Source organism: Eretmochelys imbricata, chromosome 9 (assembly GCF_965152235.1).
Source record: "Eretmochelys imbricata isolate rEreImb1 chromosome 9, rEreImb1.hap1, whole genome shotgun sequence".
Taxonomy (NCBI): domain Eukaryota; kingdom Metazoa; phylum Chordata; order Testudines; family Cheloniidae; genus Eretmochelys; species Eretmochelys imbricata.
The window spans coordinates 84,327,506-84,353,144 of NC_135580.1; positions in this window are offsets into that span (position 1 = coordinate 84,327,506).

Below are 25,639 nucleotides of genomic sequence, written 5' to 3' on the forward strand. Positions count from 1 at the left end.
AGGGTCTTATTCACAGCCGTGATCTCTTTGCACCGCTCCCTGATAGCGGCTGTGGTTGTAAGAGGCAACCCCCTTTTACTGCTTTTTCAGTGGCACAGGATCCATCCCTGCCACGGTTTCTTGCAATATCCAGCAGGAATATATGGAAAGGGGCATTGACTAAGAGCAAGGAGATGGGAATGTGATAGGAAGGAAAAGGGAGACTAAGTGAGGATATAAGGATGAAAAGAAAATCCAGGATTTCCTACACAGAAATTCTTCATGGTCCTGCCTGCAAAGAGCAAGCTATCCTCCATGCCAGGATAGAGAACAGACTATTTTTTAGTGCACTTCCTTCTCTGCCAGTGCCCAAAGTGGCCTAAAACACATAACAGGATAGTGTGCCAGAAGTGAGCTTCTTCAGCAGCCAGTTTGATTGCTAAGAACAAAATAATTCTTGTGATGTCAGTAAAATCATTTAGAAACCAGACAAAGCACCCGACAGTCCTTGCATGGTCCTATAAATGATCCTAGGGCAGTTCTCATAAGAGAGAAAGTTAACTCCAGTGTCCAGGCCAAATTCGGTAATGAGACTTTGCCACTCTAAATTCTCTTTTGTGTTTAAAATGGGTGTCGTGTTCACCTTCTGTCCAAAGTTGTGGCATTGCACGCCTGTGCACTATTAAACAGCTGTATGGTCCACATCAGAAGTGGGGGTCACGCAGGGTAGTTGTGGGAGCAGCGGTTTGTAACACACTTTGGGATCCTTTGGATTGGAAGGCACTTTAGAAATGTAATTTTTTTTTATTATAAGTCCACTAATAATGCATGTATTAACATGAACATACCTCTGATGAAGACATAATGGAAGGCATTCTGAGGCGTCATAGTATTCTGGTAGGCAGACAAACACCTGGCTATGTTTGGCTCACCTCTTGGTACAGTATGTTTGTAGCAGTAGCTGATTGAACAAAGATTCTGTGGAAAGTGTACAGTGTTTGTGTTGTTTTTTTGGGAAGACAAACAGTCTTGTGTTTGTGACAGAACAAGTGGGGTTCAAATTGTGTATTTATTTGTATAATAAACTTTTATGAAAACAAAACAATATAAGCACCATTTAGAAAATGAAGTTCTGCATTTTTACAGTCTCTGGTCACTTAAGACAATAAAATACACGATATCATGTTTTTCACTGTCTTCACAGGACATATGCCTGATGTGGTACTTATTTATGTACTTGCTCTATCACTTTGACCTGGTTTTATAAATTAATAAACTCTGCAGTTGTTCAAAACAAGAAGTTCTCTCAGTGATGTGATATGTGAACTAAAGAAATAAATTTTAGACCTATTTGCAATTCTGCTGCTATTATTCCTTTAAACCAAATCAGGAGGCTTGGACAACAGAGTAACCCTGTTCTGCAGCCCTAGCTCATGGGAGTGTGTCTTCAGCCACATGAGCTGTGAGTACGCTTTGCCAGTGAAAGTAAACAAAGTTCTGATTCAAAAACTGTGTCAACGGCAAGATATGAATCAGGGCCTAAAGCCCTGCCTTATTTTATTCATTTAGCCCATAATCATATGCTTCGGTGTAAGCATACGCTTACTTAAACCCCTTGAATTTGATGGGACTTAAGCATGTGCTTAAGCCAGTGGTGGGCAACCTGTGGCCCACACATAGCCTGTCAGGGTAATCCACTTGCAGGCCACGAGACAGTTTGTTTACATTGACTGTCCGAAGGCACGGTCACCCACAGCTCAGAACACCATTTAGCCCTATTTGTCAGCACTGGTAGAACATTGCCATCCTTTTAATTTTTAAGGGGCCAGTCTCACTCTCATTTAAGTCAATGGAAAACCTCTTTCAAGGGGAGCAGAATCAAGCCTAAAAACAGTGAGATCCTGATTTTCAAGGAAGCTGGGCATCCACAGTTCACATCAACTTTCTTTGGAGTCCTGGTTGCTCGGTACCTCCCAAAAACCAGACTCTAAAAACCTGTAGCAGCACAGCTGGACATGGATCTGACACACAGCTCTGGAATCTCTTTTTTTCAAATGCGAAGTGCTTCAACAGAAGCCTCACTACAGTATAAGCGATCACTTATGAGCTACTGTCCCATCTAACTAAATCCATTTGTGAGAGTAAAGAAAGAGATTTAAGAGCCACTAGTGACTGCACAGGTTTCCTCACTACGTATAGCTGGTATATATTTATATATATCATAGAACTGGAAGGGACCTCAAGAGGTCTTCTAGTCCAGTCCCCTGCACTCATGGCAGGATTAAGTATTACTAGACCATCCCTGGCAGGTGTTTATCATTGGTAATTTTAAGAGCAGGTAAGATAGAGACTCCACAACCTCCATAGGCAATTACAGTGCTTAACCACCCTGACAGTTAAGTTTTTCTTAATGTCCAACCTAAACCTCCCTTGCTGCAATTTAAGCCCATTGCTTCTTGTCCTATCCAGAGAAGTTAAGAACAATTTTTCCTCCCTCCTCCTTGTAACTACCTTTTATGTACTTGAAAACTATTATCATGTCCCCTCTCAGTCTTCTCTTCTCCAGACTGGAAAAAAAAAACAATTTTTTCAATCTTCCCTCATAGGTCATGTTTTCTAGACCTTTAATTATTTTTGTCATTCTTGTCCAGACATTCTCCAGTTTGTCCACATCTTTCCGAAATGTGGTGCCCAGAACTGGACACAATATTCCAGTTGAGGCCTAATCAGCACAGAATAGAATGCAAGAAGTAGTTCTTGTGTCTTGCTTATAGCACTCCTGCCAATACATCCCAGAACGATGTTCACTTTTTTTGCAACAGCATTACACTGTTGACTCATAGTTAGCTTGTGATCCACTATCACGCCCAGCTCCCTTTCCGTAGTACTCCTTCCTAGGCAGTCATTTCCCATTTTGTATGTGTGCAATTGATTGTTCCTTCCCAAGTGTAGTACTTTGCATTTGTCCTTATTGAATTTCATCCTATTCACTTCAGACCATCTCTCCAATTTATCCAGATCATTTTGAATTTTAATCCTATCCTCCAAAGGACTTGCAGTCTCTCCCAGCTTGGTATGATCTGAAAACTTTATAAGTGTACTCTCTATACCATTATCTGAATCACTGATGAACATATTGAACAGAACTGGACCCAGGACAATTCTTGCAGGATCCCACTAGATATGCCTTTTCAGCTTAACTGATCCACTGATAACTACTCTTTGGGAACAGTTTTCCAACCAGTTATTCACTCACCTTATAGTAGCTCCATCTAGGTTGTATTTCCCTAGTTTGTTTATGAGAAGGTCATGTGAGACAGTATAAAAAGCCTTACTAAAGTCAAGAGATACCACATCTACCGCTTTCCCCAAGTTACCGGTCAAAGAAAGCTATTAGGTTGGTTTGACAATTGTTCTAGACAAATCCATGCTGACTGTTACTTATCACCTTATTATCTTCTAGGTTTTTGGAAATTGATTGCTTAATTATTTGCCCCCCATCTTTCCATGTGCTGAAATTAATCTGACTGGTCTATAATTCCACAGGTTGTCCTTATTCCCCTTTTTATAGATGGGCATTACATTTGCCCTTTTCCAGTCCTCTGGAATCTATCCCTTCTTTGACGACTTTTCAAAGATAATTGCTAATGGCTCAGATATCTCCTCAGTCAGCTCCTTGAGTATTCTAGGATGTATTTAATTCCTGGTAACTTGAAGACATCTAACTTGTCTAAGTAATTTTTAACTTGTTCTTTCTCTATTTTAGCCTCTGATCCTACTTCATTTTAACTGGCGTTCACTATGTTAGATGTCCAATTGCTAATAAATGTGTTGGTGAAAAAACAAACAAAATAAGTCACTCAGCACTTCTGCCATTTCCACATTTTCTGTTATATGTCTGTGTGAATTACCCCAATAACTGATGATCGGTGCTATTACACTGTGGCTAATCTCTCTCTTCTCCTGATGTTATACTAGTACACACAGATTTTGCCAGGCATGTAAAAACCATTCAAAGTAAGTCTATTAAAGTTTAGATTCTCCCAATTAAAACTGAAGTTCAACTCATTACTCCGGAAAGAATGGGGTTAATATGATTTTACACACATGTGATTGCATTTTCACATTATGCTGCTTCATCACCCTAAGCCCTTTGCTGGAGCCTTTAAATTGTATTGAAGTACAGAAGATGGGGGTGGGGCGGGGAAACTATCGGGCCAGTTTGCTTCTACTAACGTGAGTTTAAGGATGGGGGGAAAGTGAGAGGGTACATGGCAGAAGGCATTTGATTTAACTTTATGTTTTCAGGGATTCAGTAGCAGAAATTATCCAGAAAACTATAATGTATACATTATAGTAATAACTCAACAATAGTATAGTGCTTTCTATAACTACATCTCCAAAAGCTTTACAGAGTTTGGTCTTATCTCGATTTTTACAGATGAGGCAATTGAAGCATGGGGAGTTTTAATGACACAGTGAGTAAGAGCTGGTAAGAGAAACCCAGTTCCCATCCTAGAGCCCTGTCACTGGACCACATTGCTTAAATGGTGGTGGTTTCTAACCAACTGAGTACAGGAGGCAGTCTCCTGGGCTATGAGCTTGTTAGTCCGGTTGTCATTACTTAGATTTCCCCTTGGCTAAAGCTGATCACATTACAGCTAGAATCTTGAAGTCAAAATGATATTAACTCCAACCAGATAAGCTGGAGATAGTAGCAAGCAGGATAACGCAAACGGATAAACTAAGGAGTGAAACAAACAGGTGGCCCATTGAAGTTGCATAATCAAGAGCCATAGTTCTGTTCCTATCATGACTTGTTGGTAGAGGAACAGCTATCATAACTGGCTGCAGTGTTTCTGGGCTTAATCTGACACGTGAACAGGTAAGTTTTAGGAGGCTATCCTATGGGGAGGACATGCTCCTGTGTAGAGTTTTATTTGAAGAGAAAAGTCAAAGTCTGCCAATCAAGGGAGCAAATTCTACAGTATTCTCTCAAACAAAACTTCCTTTGACGTCTATGAGAGCTCTGCCTAGCTAAGGACTGAGAAATGCCCTGTGTGCATTATTTGCTAGTGTAGTAGAGGCAGGTTTTCAGGTGCCTAAAGCTGCAAATCAGCTAATGTGATTTTAAAAATACTTCTAGGCACTCACCTCCATCTTCAGAGGCCCAAATACCTTTTTTAATCTGGGCCTTAGTGTACTGGTTTATATAGAAACACAAATTCTATGGTTCTTGGAGAAAGCCACAGAAATGGCTGGGTTGCCTTGTTTGGGGTTTCTTAATGCTCCTGACAAAATGTCTTCCTGCTTTGTAATGCAAAGCAATTAAAATATGCCTTGGATCAAATGGCTAGAACAGAGGACTGGAAATGGGCTCTAATTCATGGAGCTAGACCACCAGTTCACAAAAGTTGAAATTCACCTCTGTGCAAAGGAAAAGCATAGGACCACTGCAGGGCAGTGGTCTTGTACCAGCCCTTTCTGCAGAGGTGAGTTTCACCTTGGGCAAGTACAGCAGTTCACTCAAAACCAGTAATTCATATAAGCAAAGCACAAACATCCACGTGTAGTATCCAACTAACAACCTACTATGCCCAGACATTTATGAGATCTATAGAGATCTCTTTACATAGGGAGTACAATTCAAGATCTTTTGGAAAATACTGATAAAAGTCAGTCTATGCCAAATTTAAAAATACCAGAGAAGGCTTTGGGAAAAGAAATAAATATGTCACACACACACACACACAAATCAATTGTGGAAATGCGTTAACAGAATGTTAAACCCTGGAAAGGTAAACTGTTAAAACTGGGAAAAGGTAAAAATAGTGAAACTCTTCAAACCTCGGTTTTAAGATGTCATTGGAAACTCTTCATAAAATTCTTTTATTTCATTTGCCTGTGTATAGTCATTTCCAAATAAGTCACTTTCCTTAGTTTTAACAGACCATGTTACAAAACTAAAGAAACTGTTTCCTAACCACTAGAACACATGCTAGTCTATTCTTTATCATTTCTTAAACCACCCTCATCACAGTAGTCTGAGCACCTTTCAATAGCACATTAAGCTGCATGATTTATCACACCCTATAAAGCCTCCCCATCATAGAACCTGGATCGTCTGACTTCCACATCCCCAAATCATGCAGGATGGATAAAGGAGAAGGAACTACCTCATTTAATACTATTGTGTTGTTCTGCAATACATATTAAAACTTTTAAAGTGTATTAAGCCTCCCCTCTTCATACATTTTCCAATAGGAAAGAAGCTAAAGACATTTCACAACCCAGATTTTTAATATCTCAAGAGTAACCGATAACACATGAAGCCTTTATGTAATATCTGTGCATTGTATGATGCCTATTGCATTACCCACTGCTATAAAAGCCAAGATTTTTTCGATTTATTGAGGGAAAGGGATAAAAATCATCACAGTTAATCCTTATTTCCATTTATTCCTTTTGTTCTGGTTTTATTCTCCTGCACTGAAGTTTTGGAAACTCCCGCTACCTGGGTACAGTATGCATGAAAATGAAACTGCCTATGAACAAAAGCATAACAAGCATATACCCACAACCCTGCCCTTATCTAACATAATATAAAAACCAACAACTGAGCATGAAAGTGACTAGCCAAGATAAGATGAAGCAATTATTTTAACCTGGGAGAATAAGTTTCAACAGATGTCTTTGCCGCTAATTCAATATGTTCAGCTAAGGTGACAGGTTTGTTTTCAACTAACAGCAGCAACAGCATTCAGAGTAAAGATTCCCCCTGTCCTTTATTCAACTCTGTGATGGGAGACAGTTCACAGCACGACTATGCACCACTCAAGACCCACTTGAGCTCGGAAGGTCTATGTCTACATTGCAATTACACATTAGCAGGCTCACATCAGCTAACTCAGGCTTGCAGGACTCGGGCTGCAGGAATATTTAATTGCAGTGAAGAAATTTGGGCCCACAGCCCAAGCCCTCCCATGAGCCCATGTCAGTTGACACAGGCCAGCCATGGGTGTTTAATTGAAGTGTAGACATACCCTCAGTGCAGCTTAAGTGCTTCTCATGTGGAGAATACACCAACTTGTGCTGACTCTCCCTGGACTGGGATGAATGGACACTCCGTCTTCTCCAAGGTGACTTCTCTTCTCTTTTTTATTTCCTTACCAAGATGCTCATAACACCCACACATTGAGGTGTGTTAAGGCCAAAGTAAATTAGCGTACATCTACAGTGCACTGGATGTGAGCTTCCCAGTGCTGGGCTCAAGAAGCAAATGGTCAAACCATAGCAGCATGTATGCTGTGGCTCAGATGGAGCTCAGGCCCTCAAGCCCATTCGTCATCTTGGGTCTGAGATCAGGTACCTAGCCAAAGTTTCTGCCAGAGCCACAACATCCACACTGCTGTTTTTAGCACACTACATGCGAGGTCAAGCCCTGCTAGCACAAATGTGTCTGCCTAGGAGGCTTGCTTTCAGCCGCCATGTAGACATACCGGTAAAGGCAGATTCCTGCTCCTATCTGACATCAGTGGCAAAGTTCCCATTCATTCATTTCAATAGGAGCAGATTTTAAAGGGGATGATACAGTCGGCCACTGAAGTCAAAGGATATGCATGATAAAAGACAAATTATTCAAATATTTTGTCAGAGCTGCAATTGTCACTGGATATTTTTTGCAAATATTTTTCAAAAAGTTGTCATGATTTCTTTTTCCTGCTGTTTTCCTGCCACCTTTATTGAATGGTCAAAATTTAAGTAAAGTTTACATTAAAGTTTTGATTTTTATGCAAGTGGGAAAGGGGGGCTAATATTTGCCTGTATTTTCTACCAGCTCTCCCCTTTTGCAGCCAGCAGCAGGAAGCCCTGGAAGAGTTAGGATGCTGCAGGCTGCACAGGAGTCTCTTGAAGTCACTTGACTAACTTATTTGAGCGTGGGGGAAAAGACGACATTTCGAGACCTACTTTGATCACTTCTACATTCTACGAGAATGCACAAGTTTGCTTGAAGCCCGCTGAAATGGTAACAGGCCCTTGACTAAAGAAGAAATGCCATTTCAGTTTGAACTTTATTTGCTTTGTTGTAGTTATGCCAGATGAGCTTTCACTTCAATTGAAATAATTTCTAAGTAAAAGAAATATTTGCTTTCAGGGGTTTTCTGGCCTGCTTAGTTTTTATGCAAGCCGATGTTCAGGCATTGTATGTTTTAGAGAGAGAGACACATTAATAGAATGCAGAAAAGCCAACATGAGAGTCAAGGAGTATGAAATGAGATGCAGCTCCTAGAAAACCAGCTGTATTTAAAAATCCTCTTTGGATAATGCACTGTAAGGCCCTAATGCAGGATTGGGGCCTAACAGAGACAGATATTGTTCATAAATCAAAAGCATACCCAATTTGATGTTTATTATTGAATTAAAATGTGGCTAAACAATTTACAAATAGACAAGTACGGAAATAACACTCCTCAGGCACATTCATAGGAACCAGCACAATATCTATTGTAATAATTCCACCTATATCCTGACAGCCCAAAAACTGAAATGTGACTTCTTAGTGTTCTCTGACGAGCATTCACTGCTGCAGCCAAAGAATGAAAGGGAAGAGGTGATAAGAGGAAAGGAGAAAAATAAAAGCATGTTACTTATAAACTGATGAAAATAAAGGAGACAGGAGGCTCATCCACGCACAAATTTGCACCAGTTTAAACCAATGCAAACTACTAATATTGGTTTAAAACTGGGTATATCAGTTTCGCTTGCCCCTGTAAATATACAGGGAAAGCTAATTTATAAGCCAGGTTTAAATGGAGTTAAGCATGTCCACATACAAAGTTGCCCCAATTTAAATAAATCAGTTTTTTAAATCACACCTTCAGTTAAACTAGTGCAAATGTGTGTGTAGACATGGCAGGAATCTCCTCTCAAACTGGTGCAAACCAAAAGTAACTCCATTGCTATCCCTTATTCTGTACACAGGCCCATTGAAGTCAGTGAGACTACGAACTGAGTAAGGGATGAACAAGGGGTATTCCAAGGGGTAAAGGTTTGCAGGATCAGGCCCTAAGATTGGAGTTGAGTCACAAACTGCAGTTCAGCAAAGCTCTTCAGCACACACTTAACTGTATGCACATACATAGCCTCACTGGAATCCAGCATGTGCTTTGACTCGAATGACCAGATAGCAACTGTGAAAAAATGGGACGGGGTGGGGGGCAATAGGCGTCTATATAAGAAAAAGTCCCCAAAACTGGACTGTCCCTATAAAAAACAGGACATCTGGTCACCCTAGCTTTGACGGATTGAGTCAAAGTACTCAACTCCCTGTAGGATTGAGCTTTAAGGGAAGATGCAGAAATTATAGCAAGAACAATGTACAAATCCTATAGGCCAGCTCTCCCAAAGATCATGTGAGTCTCTTCTGTTGAGGTGAACTATTCAGAAGGAACATACTGCAACTTTCAGAAAAGGCTGAAGAATTTTGTACTGCTACATATTGTCCTGACGTTAAAGACATTAGAAGGTACAAACCATATTTACACACTTTATGGACAGATCTCCAGTTACCTAAATGTTTCTGACTCTGCTGTTACTGGAATTGGTTCATCCCAGATTACATTCTTCCCCATGCAGAGTGCCAGTACAAGACCCATACATGACTCAGTCATAATTAAATAGTTTCAAGGCTCTCTCTCTCTCTCTCTCTCTCTTTCCGCTATATCTTCCACTGGCACAGTAGAAGGACATTATCTATAATAAAGACTTTGTAACTATCTAATAACTAAATGGCAGCACTTCAATAACTACTCCAGTCTTCACAAAAGGTTGATAGAAAGAGGACATTTCAATGGTAAATACAGTTTTAATATAAAAGTTCTGCTCTTGCAAACATGCATACAGCTTCCATTGACTGCTGTGAGAACGACACATGGGCAAGTATATCTAAGGGCAATTTATTTTTTATTCTGTATTTTTAGAAAACATTTCCTGCTTTGGATGGAAGATATTGGTGCATGTCAGAAGCTGAGCCTCACAAGATACACGTTAATTAAATGCATCCAGACAGCAGCAGTGTGGTATCCTTTCAGAACAAGGCAGGTATAAATCCTCAGAAGGATATTTACAAGACTTTGGGCATGATTGTCCAGTGCCCTGAATAGAGAATCATTTATACCAATACAATCGGGTGTAAATATATTACCAATTCACAATGGCAGTGTTTTACAGTAATTTTACACTAGTATAAATGACTATACAAGGCACTGAAGAGTCAGTCCCTTTGAGTTCCTATGTCAAAATATGCTAAAACTCCCTGGTATTCAAAAATCTGCTACTATTTTGTTTCCAAGGATTTGTGTATAGGTTATGGATCATTTTTACATGAGAGAGAAAAAAAATGCATGATTTTTTTTTTATGAATTCAAAGAAAATCCATGTAGAGGCCCTTGCTTTTACAAGCATTTAAAAAATAGAAAATTTAGTTCACTGTAAAATAATGATGAAAACAAAACAATGCTTTTCACAGGAACTTTAAACTTTACAGCAGCTTCTCTTTGTCCTATTTTCCTCCTTCCTTAGGCACTTTTTAAAGAATTCTACATGGACGAGTCTCCTGCTGTTGAGACTAGGCACTGCCCATGACCTAAGCTTGCAGATCATTCCCAAGTTCTTTCTCGTCAGCATGTGCTGGGTATTATTTACCACATCACAACCATGTCCGCTATGAGATCAGCTCTCAGAGACAAACAAAGCTATCGTAGCCATCCCGTTTATGGGGCCCACTGCCCATATCACTAACTGCACGGAAATCCTAACAAAAACAACAGTGAAGAATAATTTACTTGTCAAGCAGAAAGCTAAGATAACCCTAAAGAAAGCCAGAGGAATCCATGTCAGCTGCAAAATTGTTACATTTGAATGTTCCTTCTAAAGTGAGCAAATAGGAATTTATGTTGGCTTTTTTCAATGGTCTCTCTACCTAATAGAAGTATATCTGAACAAACATTCTCTCTCTTCCCTACAGATTAAATGTAGAAAGGACTGTTTGCCAGATGATTCCCTTAAAATGAAGCTTATACCTCAAAAACCACCATCAGCAGTGTCAATCAAATGAGAGATTCTTAAAGCAAAGGATGGGATGGTATCACAGAAGGATAAGGTTTGGCCTACAGATTGCTTATTATACATCTGTCTGAGAAACACCACAGAAACACACTAGCAGCCACAAAAATATATTTGCATATAAAGTCAGTATAACATTAGTCCTGATAAGATGTTCTGAGAATATTTGTGCAGCTCAGTATTAATGTGGTTTCAAGTAGGATTTAGAAGGAAACCTAACCAGAAAGGGCAAGATCCTCACCTGGTGTAAATCAGCATAGTGGCACCAGCTAAGGACCTGGCCCAAAATAATTACCACTAAAAACAGAAGATACAGAACTCAAACTAAGAAATTATACTGTTGCTACTTATGAGAAAGGTTCTTCAGCTATCCTTTTTGAATTATGGATTGTTTTACTTCTCACAGCTATTGTAAGCCACTCATTTCTAACCCTCCCTACTTCTGTAGTACCTTCAGGTGGAGGATCTCAAAGTGATTTCTAAATAACCAAGACCCCAATAATTTATGAAGGATAGAATGGGCAGCAATTCAGAACACAGAGTTCTTGGGAGCAGGGGGGAGAGAAGGGGGCATAGCCCAGGTGATAAAGGAAATACAGCCTTGGGATAGCTCTGCATTACAGCATTTACAGAGCTGTGCCACGGTAGCATAGATGCTTCCTACATCAGTGGAAGGGGTTGCCCCCACAACCCAGCAGTGTAGTTAATCCCCCTTTCTGAGAGGCAGTAGCTAGGCTGATGGAAGAAACCTTCTGTCAGCCTAGCTGCTTCTACACTGGGGAGTTAGGTCAATTTAGCCAGCCACCTAGGGTGCAAGCCTGGCACAGCCTAGCTAGGTTGATCTAATTTTTAGGTTTAGACCAAGCCTCAGGCCTGGTCTACACTACGAAATGGGATTGGCGCAGGGCAGCTTACATTGACCTAGCTGTCCATGTGTCTCCCACTGACACAAGAACCCCATTATTCCAGTATAGTAACACCCCTCCCTGAGCAGCGTAGAGCCATGGTCAATGTACTTAGGCAGACGCAGGGTGAGTTGAGACACTGCATTACTTAGTTCAACCCCAAATGACCTCCAGAACCTGTCGCACATTGGCTGCTCTGGTCACCACCGTGAACTTCACTGCCCAAGGGTCAGGGAGACCAGAAGCCTCCCCTCCTCTTTAAAACCCCATGAATTTTTGAAATTCTTCTTCCTGATTGCCCAGCTTGGTGAGCATACCTAGCAGCTGGCAGACATTAGATCTCCTGGGCCTGCTGGGAGAAGAGACTATGCTGGCACAGCTCTGAGCCCGCCATAGAAACATTGCTCAGGGGATGCAGGAGAAGGGGTAGAACAGGAACCAGCTGCAGTGCTGCATGAAAGCCAAGAAGCTGCAGCAGGCAAACCAAAAGGCATGGGAAGCCAACAGTCGATCCAGTGCCGAGCCACAGACCAGCCACTTTTACAAAGAGCTGTGTGCCATACTCAGGGGAGACCCCACCACAACCCCCCAGAGCACTGCGGATGCCTAAGAGGAGCCCAAGTCACAGGCCCTGGTGAACAGGGAGTAAGAGGAGGTGGTGGACAAGGAAGAGGAGGAGGAGTATGGTGTAGGGGGACAGGCCACCAGGGATCTGGCTGCACAGTGAGCCAGGACCTGTTTTTGACTCCACTGCAGTCCCGCACCAGCGAGCCTAATGCAGGAGAAGGACCCTCGGGTAAGTATGTAGACAAATTTCAGTTGCAGGAATGGCAAGTAGCAGGATATCTTTTGACTTTTCATCCCACTCTAGAGTTAGGTGGTGGGGGGGGTGTATGGAGCAGTGAGTTTATGTACAGAGGGATATCCCTGGATCCTCCTGAGAGATCTTGATGAAACTTTCTTGGAGGTAATCTGCAATCCTCTGCCAAAGGTTTCTAAGGAGGGCTGCCTTATTTCTTACTTTGTGATAGAACACTTTACCACACCGCTCAGTGATAACTGATAACTGTGATACACAGGCTAGCAGCATATAGGCCTGGACAGCTTTAGGAATCTGCAGGAGCTGTGTTCTTGGTCTTTGCTACCTCACTCCTGAGGGTATCACCTAAAATCACCACCACCTGTGGAAAATGGTGCCAGTATTCAGTGTCATAACCCTGTATTACAAGAATCATGCAACCAAGCAATTCCCTCTTCATTTCCCCAACCCCGGCAGGCCATACTCACCATGGATGGTGCTGTGACTACTGCTGTGCACAAGCAATCCCAAGCAGAAGTGAAAATGTAGTGCTTAAAAAACTTTAGGCAAGCAAGGGGAGGAAGTTCAGCATCTTAAGTTTCACTCTCCATAGTGAAGACCCTGATAATGGTACCTGTGTATTTTATCTTCAAGGGCTGCCACTGAGGCCTTCAGGGTCTCCACCTCCACACTCACTGAATGCCTGAGCCAGATAAGGAAGAGGATGTGGGATGACATGTTCAATGAAATCCTGCTGCACTGGACCGTGAGTACAAAGCCTGGAAGATGAACATTGAAGACAACCTGGAGAACAAGAGTGGAGAGGAGAAAGGTCCTGGAGTCCTAGCAGGAAAAGGAGAGGGGGCTGTATCAGGACATAAGGAGGCATCTCCGGCATCAAAAACAGATGCTGCAGACTCTGTTGAACCTGCAGGTTCAACAATCTCAGGCTCACCTCCTTCTGCAGCCCATTGAGAACTCTATCAGGACCTCCCTATAGAGGGTGAACAGATGTTCCAATTTTGGGGTCTCTCTTATATAGGCTCCTATTACCCCCAACCCCATCCTGATTTTTTCCCCCACACTTGCTGTCTGGTCACCATATTATACACACACACACACACACACACCCCCCTCATGGCATCAGGGGGACATTAAAGAACCACAGTTTCACATACACCAACCCTGGCTTGCACAGATCAGTGTATCTGGAATGGACATGAATGTTCTTTCCCCTTCATAATAAATCAAGGGAACAGAACTTAAGTTTAAATGTATTTGTTGCAAAATTGCATGGTTTTCTGCATATTGATTTTGTTACAGAATAAAGTCCTATTATTTGGAACAAGAAAAGGAGTACTTGTGGCACCTTAGAGACTAACCAATTTATTTGAGCATGAGCTTTCGTGAGCTACAGCTCACTTCATCAGATGCATACCGTGGAAACTGCAGCAGACTTTATATATACACAGAGAATATGAAACAATACCTCCTCCCACCCCACTGTCCTGCTGGTAATAGCTTATCTAAAGTAATCGTCAGGTTAGGCCATTTCCAGCACAAATCCAGGTTTTCTCACCCTCCACCCCCCCACACAAATTCACTCTCCTGCTGGTGATAGCCCATCCAAAGTGACAACTCTTTACACAATGTGCATGATAATGAAGTTAGGCCATTTCCTGCACAAATCCAGGTTCTCTCACTCCCTCACCCCCCTCCAAAAACCCACCCCCATACACACACAGACTCACTCTCCTGCTGGTAATAGCTCGTCCAAACTGACCACTCTCCAAGTTTAAATCCAAGTTAAACCAGAACATCGGGGGGGGGGGGGGGGAGGAAAAAACAAGAGGAAATAGGCTACCTTGCATAATGACTTAGCCACTCCCAGTCTCTATTTAAGCCTAAATTAATAGTATCCAATTTGCAAATGAATTCCAATTCAGCAGTTTCTCGCTGGAGTCTGGATTTGAAGTTTTTTTGTTTTAAGATAGCGACCTTCATGTCTGTGATTGCGTGACCAGAGAGATTGAAGTGTTCTCCGACTGGTTTATGAATGTTATAATTCTTGACATCTGATTTGTGTCCATTTATTCTTTTACGTAGAGACTGTCCAGTTTGACCAATGTACATGGCAGAGGGGCATTGCTGGCACATGATGGCATAAATCACATTGGTGGATGTGCAGGTGAACGAGCCTCTGATAGTGTGGCTGATGTTATTAGGCCCTGTGATGGTGTCCCCTGAATAGATATGTGGGCACAATTGGCAACGGGCTTTGTTGCAAGGATAAGTTCCTGGGTTAGTGGTTCTGTTGTGTGGTATGTGGTTGTTGGTGAGTATTTGCTTCAGGTTGCGGGGCTGTCTGTAGGCAAGGACTGGCCTGTCTCCCAAGATTTGTGAACACTCTCACAATATGAATTGCACAGACTGGTTTATAAAAAACAAAGACAAGTTTATTAACTACAAAGGACAGATTTTAAGTGATAAGGGATAGCAAACAGATCAAAGCAGATTAATGAGCTAACAAAACATGCTAACTACGCTTAATACATTAAAGAAACTGGCTACAGACAGTAATTTCTCACCCTAAATGTTGTTTTATACAGGTTGCAGAGTTTCTTGAAGGTAAACTATAAGCAGTGCAGCTTAAATCTCCAGGTATACCCTTCATCGGCTGACCTCTTTCAGCCAGGGTCCCAGTCCTTCTCCCCAGAAGAGTCTTAGGTGTTTATAGCAGTCATCTTGGGTGGGGATTCAGTGAAGAACCAGCTACCTTAATTAACTCACTCTCCAGCCTTATATAGGATTTACATATGGCGGGAATCTTGTGTTTCCTAGTCTGATCTCCCTTAATGGAAAAAGCACTGAAAGCCAAAGATGGGGGTCTAGTACCAGGTGACAGGATCACCTGACCCTGTAGTGTCAAAGCAGCAACCCAGGAAGCTTCTCAGGAAGGCAGGAGATTAGTATCTTCAAAGTCTTATTGTTCTTCTAATGGCCCATTCAGGCTGATTGCCTACTGTCTGGTGGACGTTTCCCAGATCCAAATACTTTTGCAATTGATACAGAGTTTATATTCCTAACTTCAGATACAGCAATGATACATGCATACAAATAGGATAATCATATCTGGTGAATCATAACCCTTCAAATAATCTCACAAGACTCATCTTGCATCAAATATAGCTTAGTTATGCCATATTCATATCACAAGCTTATTTCTATGAAGAATATGGGTATGATGTGACAGCCAGCAAACCTTCAAATGACCAAAAGCTCATTAAAATGCCATTCTGCACCTGCTGAGCCAGTAGTTGAACCATTCCTTGGTGCTGTCAAGCAGGCCATTGTACAGCTTCATGAGCCAGGGGACCAAGAGGTAGGCTGGGTCCCCAGTGGTAATCTGCCATTTGGGAAAGTCCCTGGCTGTAATGTTCTGAACAGTCCAGTGCTCTTAAAGATGCAAGTGTCATGCACCTTCTCTGAAGAGCCCACACTGATGTTAGTGACACAGCCTTGGTCAGCCACCAGTGCTTGAATGACCATAGAAAAGTAGCCCTTTCTATTGCAGGTGTTCTAGTACCAAAATGGGGGGAGGGGGGTGTGCCGTCTATTGCTCCACTGCCGTTTGAGAACCTCATTACTGCAAATCCATCTGCTATGTCCTGCTTATTGCCAAGGGTCGCAGTCCTGCATAGCATGAGGAGATTAATGGCCCTGCACACTTGCATCACAACAGCCCTCATGATGGATTTCCTGACTCCAAACTGCTCCTGGACAGTAGGGAATCAATCTGATGTTGCAAATTTCCCAAGTGAGATTGCTACTTGCTTCTCCACTGTCAGTGCCACTCTTATTTTGTTGTCCCTATGACAGAGGGTTGGGGTGAGCTCAGCCTAATCTGCAGCTGCTGCTCGTCATCCCAAACCTGCATTATGATGTGATCCCACCAGTCAGTGCTTGTTTCTGGGGCCCAGAAGTTTCTGGGGCAATCCACCATCTGCAACTGCTCTGTGAATACCACCAACAACCTTGAGTTGATTCTTACTTTTACAGCCATCTGCCCTCCAAGAAATCATCATGTTCTCCACTCATTTGGTTCTTACAGCTCTGAAAATACTCCAGGATCGTTAGTGCAGAGCTGTGCAGGCTGCATGCTTCTGTGAGATGGCGGATAGCAAGGAGGGCCATGCAGTTTCATGGGATTTGGGGGTGGGGATGGGAAAGCATGAAAATTATGGACTACAGATAACATTATGGGATGGAGACTGCTGTAAACTGGTAAGTCGATGCCATGATCCCAGTCACCCCTGTGCAACTTGTAGCCCCATCATGCACAGCCAAAACTTCCCAAAAGACAATGCACCGAATGGTGGTGAGTGGCACAGTGGGATACCTACCCCGGTACACTACACTCTGCAGCAGTACGAGCGCTCCTGGTGAGTACGTGTGCTGCTGACACAAGGAGCCAAGCATGCACATGCACAAGCAATGCACTAACTGCAGCAGCTGTGTGCCAACACAACATGAAACAAATGTGTAGCGTGGACACGGCCTCAGTCTACACTTGTATCGGCATACCACATTGGCCAGAGGTGTTAAAAAAAACACAACACACGCCCTGACCAACATCGGTATGCTGACAAAACTCTCCACGTAGATGCAACTATGTCAATGGACCAGGGCTTCTACCAACTTAACGAATATCACTGGGGAGCTGGTTTTCCTGTACTGACAGGAGACTCCTTTGGTCAGTGTAGGTTGCATCTAACTAGGGGGCTAACCCAGTGTAGATGTAGCCACGGAGTAGGACACCACTTTGAATCCAAACTGGGCCAGTCTGATGAGTTCTAGATCTCATGGCAATTCAGTGGCCTGACTTGAATGAGTTGATGTCTAGTTTGTATAGGTATTCATGACTCAGAAAATGCAATCAAAGCTCTTGCAGTTTTAATGCATGTAAACTGGTCAAGGTAAATCCCAATCTCTCCTCTAGAGCTTACCCTTAAACAGCTAACATGTTAAAACTGCAACTTTCCATGTGTTAACATGTTGAAATGCTAGTGTGAACTATAGAGAGACACCCCTTTTCCTAGAGCTGATCTAGCCAAAGTGGCAGCTTTGTTGGATATCTCAAAAAAGGCCCTAACATTTGAAGAGACATGATATCAGGGTAACCCAGGTTCCTTCCTGCAGACCCTCTTCCAGTACCCAGATCTATTGATGCTTCCTGTACTTATTACCCTATGCGTGCTGCTCCTGGTGAACAAGATTCTGTGACTAGAACATCTGGAAAATGAAGTAAGAGTCTAACTAAGAATTTTTTATCTTAAATGGGAAAGACTCTGTGCCATACTGTCACTCTCAGCATTCCCAGAACAGGGAGAGAATGCCTCCTTAAAAAGGGATGGTTAGGATCCCTCAAGACTAGGAGTTCTGATTGACAATATGTTCCTCCTGATCTCAGACTAGTAACACAACAAAGAAAGAAAGTTGTGACTGCATTTAAGAGATTTGATTGATCAAAGAGTGTGTTTCTGACAAAGCTCCAAGTAACACATGGCCATACAACTTTTCTATTTTGGGATCTGACTTTTGCATATGAACTCCCAAGATCATAAAGTGAATGAGGAAATTAGAGGCAGCTGCTGAAAAAGTGAACCTTCTCAACAAGATGAAATGGAAAGACCGTACCTTGGTCTTTGCCCTGTATTGTAACCACTTAAGATGTGTTTACATCTCTGCCTCCCCCACACTATTAAAGAAAGGAAGACAACAATATTTTTCACATCCCCTTCTTAGAGTGTCTGTTTTCATACCATTGGGGTTTGGTTCTTTCCTTTTATTGTTCTGAGATGCAAACTTTTAAAAATCACCAAGAAAAAGCCCCTACAGAGTTAACAGGAGCTGCCATTTGTCACTAATCTACAATCACTCCTCATTTTAGGCCAACTGATACAACTGACCATTCTGTTGTCTATAAAGTTTCTTTTCCAAAACAAAAAATAAGGCTGAGGTTGAAACCAAGTTAAAGGCAGTGATGGCACTCTGATGAAGTGAATAGGTTGCTCTCTGTGCCAATACAGTCTACTTAATCACAGTCTAACATTTTAATTATGTATACAGCTAAGGGGACTTGCTTGCATTGGCTTAATTATTCTGCATGATAATAAGAACAAAGGGCCTCTGTTGAAGTAATCAACAAAAATTTTAGCTGGCTGAGTTTCCTCAAATATTCTAAGACCAATGAAAGATCCCATCATTAAGGATCTGTAGCCTGTGAGAGCTGTTTTAAACCTGTTCCCTTCATATCACAGCTGGCCCTTTGAGCCCACTCAAATTCTTTTTATCTGAAAGCCTCAACGGGGCAGAACAAAAGAGTGCTGCTCGTTTGGAGTGAGTTGTCTATGTCATCTGTGTGATGTTCACTAGAAGGAGACATGTATCTTAATGAGCTTTTGGCCAGGGACAGCGCTGCTACTTTCTAACTTTTGTCCAGTACACAGGACTCCCGATGCAGGGCGCTCTGGATGTGTTACAATTGTAAATGAGCCCCAGCAACAGCACATTGCATAAGAATCCCGCAATAACAATTAAGCAATAGTCCCCACTGTTGTGGGCCTCTTCTGCCAGATAATTGACCACAAGCGGAGCTATGCAGAGTCCCACACTGAAAGCAAGGGTGCATAACAGAAGTGAAGGTTAATTATCTTACAATGAAAAGGAGGTTAGCACCAGTGAGAAGTGGTTTGTAAGAACCAAAAGTTTAAAGCCTTCATACTCTGGGGGCATTTGTTGTTTGTTTCTAGTATTTGTCAAAGTAGTCAGGTCTTTAGAAAATGTACAGATTGTGCTGATGCATTCCTTTATGGACAATGAGCAAGATGTCATGCACACTGGAAGTCAGATCAGTGATGGTCATATATACATACCAAGATTAATCCAGATTAGAAATAAATAGTCAGAAGGGAGGGAGGGAGATGGAAAATTTATGAAAATGAAAAACATTTTTGTATAAGTTTTCCATGGAAGCTTTCAACTTTTTGGCAAAGTACAGAAATATTTCAATTTGGAAATGTCTGAATAGAGAGTACTTTAGGTTCTCCTCAATAAACCAGGGTTCCTAGTCAAACTACATCTCTCACAATAAGAAAAGGAGTCCTTGTGGCACCTTAGAGACTAACCAATTTATTTGAGCATGAGCTTTCGTGAGCTACAGCTCACTTCATCAGATGCATCTGATGAAGTGAGCTGTAGCTCACGAAAGCTCATGCTCAAATAAATTGGTTAGTCTCTAAGGTGCCACAAGGACTCCTTTTCTTATTGCGAATACAGACTAACACGGCTGTTACTCTGAAATCTCTCACAATGTAGCACTTCCCCTCACTCTTGAGGAGGGGAGGTGATGCATCATGAGTCAATGGCTGTGGTGCATCATTAGAGATGTAGTCCACCTGGTGCCTGTCCCAGAGAGGAGAATGAGGACATAAGTGAGTGTAGTAACCCACATCCTGGTACCAGCACTTGCTGTCGTGGGGAGAGAGATGGCCCATGAGAGGGCAGCAGGAGCTGGGGAGGTGGCTCAGAATCCCCCTGATAGGGCAGTTAGAGAAGGAAAAGAATCAAGATGCTGAGCTAGGGAATGATCTGGAGCCTGGGTAGGAGGTGAGGTGATAAAATAAAAGAAGATCTGCAGAATAAAAGTAGGGGACTGAGGAGTGAGAAGGAAAGAAAGGTTTCAAGTCAGGAGAAGAGGGAGGGGGAGAAAAATAGACCTCAGTATGTAAGCAGGCACCCTTAGGGAAGGGGTGGGGTGGGGGTGAAATCTACAGACTTACCAGAGAGAGAATCAAGGGGAAAAACCTGAAAGGAAATGATCAAAAAGCTGCTAGATGAAAACAGATCCTGAAAACGGTAAACAAGAAGCCCACCCACACAGGACCTACTCTCTCTCTGTTCAGGTAATTTGTCTGAACATCTCTTGGACTACAATTCAAAGGTGCCTAATGCACAAGTGAGGCCCCATCAGGTGAAGAAACTCCATGTGTGGATAAACTCAGTGAAAAGAGGTACAGCCACAGGAACATCAAATCTAAGAAGCACTTCAAGCCAAAGAGAAGCAAGAAACAGGATAGCAAGAGCGGAGCTGGACTTACAGCCAAGGAGAGGAAGAATTGATTCTTTTCTGAAGTCAGACAGTATATTGTGAAATAATTTCTTTTGTTCTTGTTAAAAGCAATATATCTGGTATTATGGCACATTGTGTACAACTCACAAAAGGTTAATGAGTTGGTAACCTATAGATTATTATTTAATTAGTAATGCTTTGGTAATGTTCTATATTATTTATGCTCTCAGTACAATTTTGGGGTTTTCCCTTATAAAAGTTCTAGAAATTTAAAATTATCCCTTGTGTCTTGGTTTGCCTCTGCCTTTCCTCACAGTTAGCATACTCTAGTCTAGCCAGATCATAGACTATCAGGGTTGGAAGGGACCTCAGGAGGTCAGCTAGTCCAACCCCCTGCTCAAAGCAGGGCCAATCCCCAACTAAATCATCCCAGCCAGGGCTTTGTCAAGCCTGACCTTAAAAACTTCAAAGGAAGGAGATTCCACTACCTCCCTAGGTGTTAGGGGGCTTATTCCTTCACCCACTTACTTCCCTGGTCCTTCTCGCATGACCAGAGAGCAACAATACCCAAAGTCCAAAGGTGCAAATAATTCAATGTTTATTGGGGGTGAACTTCCAGCAAGCATGATTCCAGTTTCCTTCCTTAGTGTCCCCCTTCCCAGCTCTGATACCACAGAGCCTTACACCTGTGTCCCTCTTCCCATTCCTGCCCTTAGCCAAACATGACTCCAATTTCCCACCCACCCACTTCCTGATTGACTGCAGACTATATAGTAAAACTTGAGTTCTGCTTAGCTATACCTTAACCAATCATTTCCTGAAATTTAACTAACCAATCCTAACGTATTGTAACATGATTATGTAACCAATTATATCCCACCACCTTAGTTTACACCCAGCAAAATTAATTATACAGCAGACAGGAATAATCACAGAACCAGACAGAGATTATACAGACAAACAATAGCAAAGTGGGAACTATAATGACAAAACAATACAGAAGTGAGGATTTCACATCCCAGTTATTGATAAGTGAGTTCTTGCCAGACAGGATGCTATTAAACTAAGTTTCCTTTTACATCTTCTAGGCACTTCCCTTTCTCTGGAGGTGATAGGCACTATCAGGACAGGATTGTATTCCTAACAGCCCAATAACACCTTATTTCAATGTGACTAGTTTGGAATGTGAGGAGCTGACCAGTCGCTTCCCAGCTTATGGCTGCCTCTGCTGCCTTGCCAAAGGCCTTAGCCTAAGAACAGGGCCTCAGACTGTCACAGTAAGAGAAGGACCTTACACTGGAAGACAGTGATTTTGATTCTTTTATACCTCTAACTAGCCAAGTGATAAGAATACACCTAAATTCTTAGAGTATAGGCCTTTACAGACAGGCCTGAATATCTATATCCTAACACTAGGAAACACATTCCAGTGCTTCACCATCCCCCTAGTGAAAAAGTTTTTCCTAATATCCAACCTAAACCTCCTCCACTGCAACTTGAGACCATTACTCCTCGTTCTGTCATCTGCTACCATTGAGAACAGTCTAGAGCCATCCTCTTTGGAACCCCCTTTCAGGTAGTTGAAAGCAGCTATCAAATCCCCCCTCATTCTTCTCTTCCGCAGACTAAACAATCCCAGTTCCCTCAGCCTCTCCTCGTAAGTCATGTCTTCCGGTCCCCTAATCATTTTTGTTGCCCTCCGCTGGACGTTTTCCAATTTTTCCACATCCTTCTTGTAGTGTGGGGCCCAAAACTGGACACAGTACTCCAGATGAGGCCTTACCAATGTCAAATAGAGGGGAACGATCACATCCCTCGATCTGCTGGCAATGTCCCCACGTATACATCCCAAAATGCCATTGCCCTTGTTGCCAAGAAGGCCACACTGTTGACTCATATCCAGCTTCTCGTCCACTGTCACTCCTAGGTCCTTTTCTGCAGGACTGCGGCCGAGCCATTCGGTCCCTAGTCTGTAGCGGTGCATGGGGCTCTTCAGTCCTAAGTGCAGGACTCTGCACTTGTCCTTGTTGAACCTCATGAGATTTCTTTTGGCCCAATCCTCTAATTTGTCTAGGGCCCTCTGTATCCTATCCCTACCCTCCAGTGTATCTACCTCTCCTCCCAGTTTAGGGTCATCTGCAAACTTGCTGAGGGTGCAGTCCACGCCATCCTCCAGATCATTAATGAAGATATTGAACAAAACCGGCCCCGGGACCGACCCTTGGGGCACTCCACTTGATACCAGCTGCTAACTAGACATGGAGCCATTGATCGCTACCCGTTGAGCCCAACAATCTAGCCAGCTTTCTATCCACCTTATAGTCCATTCATCCAGCCCATACTTCTTTAACTTGCTGGCAAGAATACTACGGGAGACCATGTCAAAAGCTTTGCTAAAGTCAAGGAATAACACGTCCACTGCTTTCCCCTCATCCACAGAGCCAGTTCTCATAATAGAAGGCAATTAGATTAGTCAGGCATGACTTGCCCTTGGTGAATCCATGCTGACTGTTCCTGATCACTTTCTTCTCCTCTAAGAGGTTCAGAATTGATTCCTTGAGGACCTGCTCCATGATTTTTCTAGGGACTGAGATCACCATGAGACAACCCAACTACACCTCCCATTAGGTACAGCAACAACAAATCTGCATTAAATTATTTCAGACTTCAATTTTTTCAGGTATTTGACAAAATTTGTTTTGAAGTTTTCCATGGAAAGCAGACATTTTCCACACACCCCCTCCCCCAACACAAAAAAAACCCAGTTTGAATTAAAAGTTTTCAACTAACCCTAATGGTGGTGCCTGCTCCAGCTAATCCTGGCTACATGCTAATCAGCCGAGAGCCTAACTGCAGCCTACCTGTGTCTTTGGTGCCATGGAGTGCCAGTGGATGTATTTGCAAGGCCCCCATCCAGCATACTCTGGCATGGTAAATCTGAAGCCTTCATTCTTGTGAGGGAAGCTATGTAGATGGATGGGGAAGACAAGCAGATTCATTATCTCCCCAGTTGTTCTAACCACCTCAGCCAAAGAACTTGTGTGAGCATGGGCTGAATCTCACAAATGCATCAAACTCAAAGCTCAGTTCAAGCAAGTTCAGTACTCACCAGGAAGACTGTTCACAGTTTCTATCAAGGTAAAGTACTATTTGCCCTCCCTTCTGGGGCAATGCTATTGTCCTCATTTCACAGATGGGAAACTGAGGCACAGAGAGACTATCTGACTTGTCCAAGGTTACACATGGAGTCTGTTATGGAGCAGGGAATTGAAACCTGGTTTCCCAAGTCACAGGCTAACACTCTAACTGCACAGTGGTTTCCTCTCTGGCCAGGCAATCAGCAACCCTAATGTTGCAATCATTTACTCCAGATGGAATTTGGCTAGGCCCCCAATGCTTGCAAAGACTGGACTTTTAATGGAAACAAATAGGGCAGTGGTGGGCAACCTGCGGCCCGTCAGGGTAATCTGCTGGTGGGCCATGAGACAGTTTGTTTACATTGACCATCCACAGGCACGGCAGCCCGCAGTTACCGGGGACACGGTTCACCATTCCTGGCCAATGGAAGCTGCAGGAAGTGGCGGCCAGCACATCCGTGTGGCCTGCACCACTTCCCACAGCCTCCATTGGCCAGGAACGGCAAACTGCAGCCACTGGGAGCTCTGGGCAGTCGTGCCTGTGGATGGTCAAGGTAAACAAGCTGTCTCACGGCCCGCCAGCGGATTACCCGGACGGGCTGCGTGCAGCCCACCCACCACTGAAATAGGGGCTTGTGAAGCCAATCTCACTTGGACCATTAGTGGGGTTTGAACCCAGCAACTTCAGCACAACAGGCAAGAGCCTCTAGTGCTTGAGCTAAGAGACTAGGCTACAGCTACATGTTGCACTGGACAGGTATGTTTCTGCTCAAGGAGACATACCAGCACTAGCTGTGATCAAGCTAATGTCCTAAAACTAGAGTTTAGACATAGTGGTGTGAGCAGCTAGTCACCCCCCTACATGCCTTGTGCCTCAGATGGGTACATACTCAGGGTAGCTCGCTCCTCCTGATGCTCATGCCATGGCAGCTATGCTCCATTTTTAATGCATAGCTCAATTAGGGAAGGTAACAGCTCATTCCTGACATACCCAGTCATTAAAGCAATCAAAAGTAATTTTCAATCCATTCTAAATAGCTGAATCAAAGCCAATTTAGAGTTTATTGTTCCTAGGACTGTTTCCCTGTCTCATTTTCTATTCCCAACCTTTGCAGCTTTTGCCTTAATACATGTGTTTTTCCTTTCTTGTTTTCTCTTTCACAAAGAAGTTTGATTAGGTTTTTGCAACATATCCAAAAAGTGCCAAAATCTGTTGAACAATGACAGCGCTGTTCTGCCATCTGAAAGGCAGCAGTCACCCTTAAAGAGTCATATTGACTTACTGGAGGATCGGAGATGAAAAGAGAGGATAACTGCAGGACCCACTGTGTTGCAACTGTGAGATTTGAGGGCTACTACCTTTTCTTGGAAGTTCATGACCAATTATTCTCAGCATTCTTTGAAGTCAGCCTCTCTCTCTAAAACGCAGCGGCTACAGTCACATGCTTTTCACAAGCTCATGAGTGTATTTGAATGGTCAAGATCAGTGTAAGGTTCTTAAAGTGGCAATTTATTGTCAATGATTTTTGTTCATATTATGGAAGCCAAGGTGGGGTGACAAGAA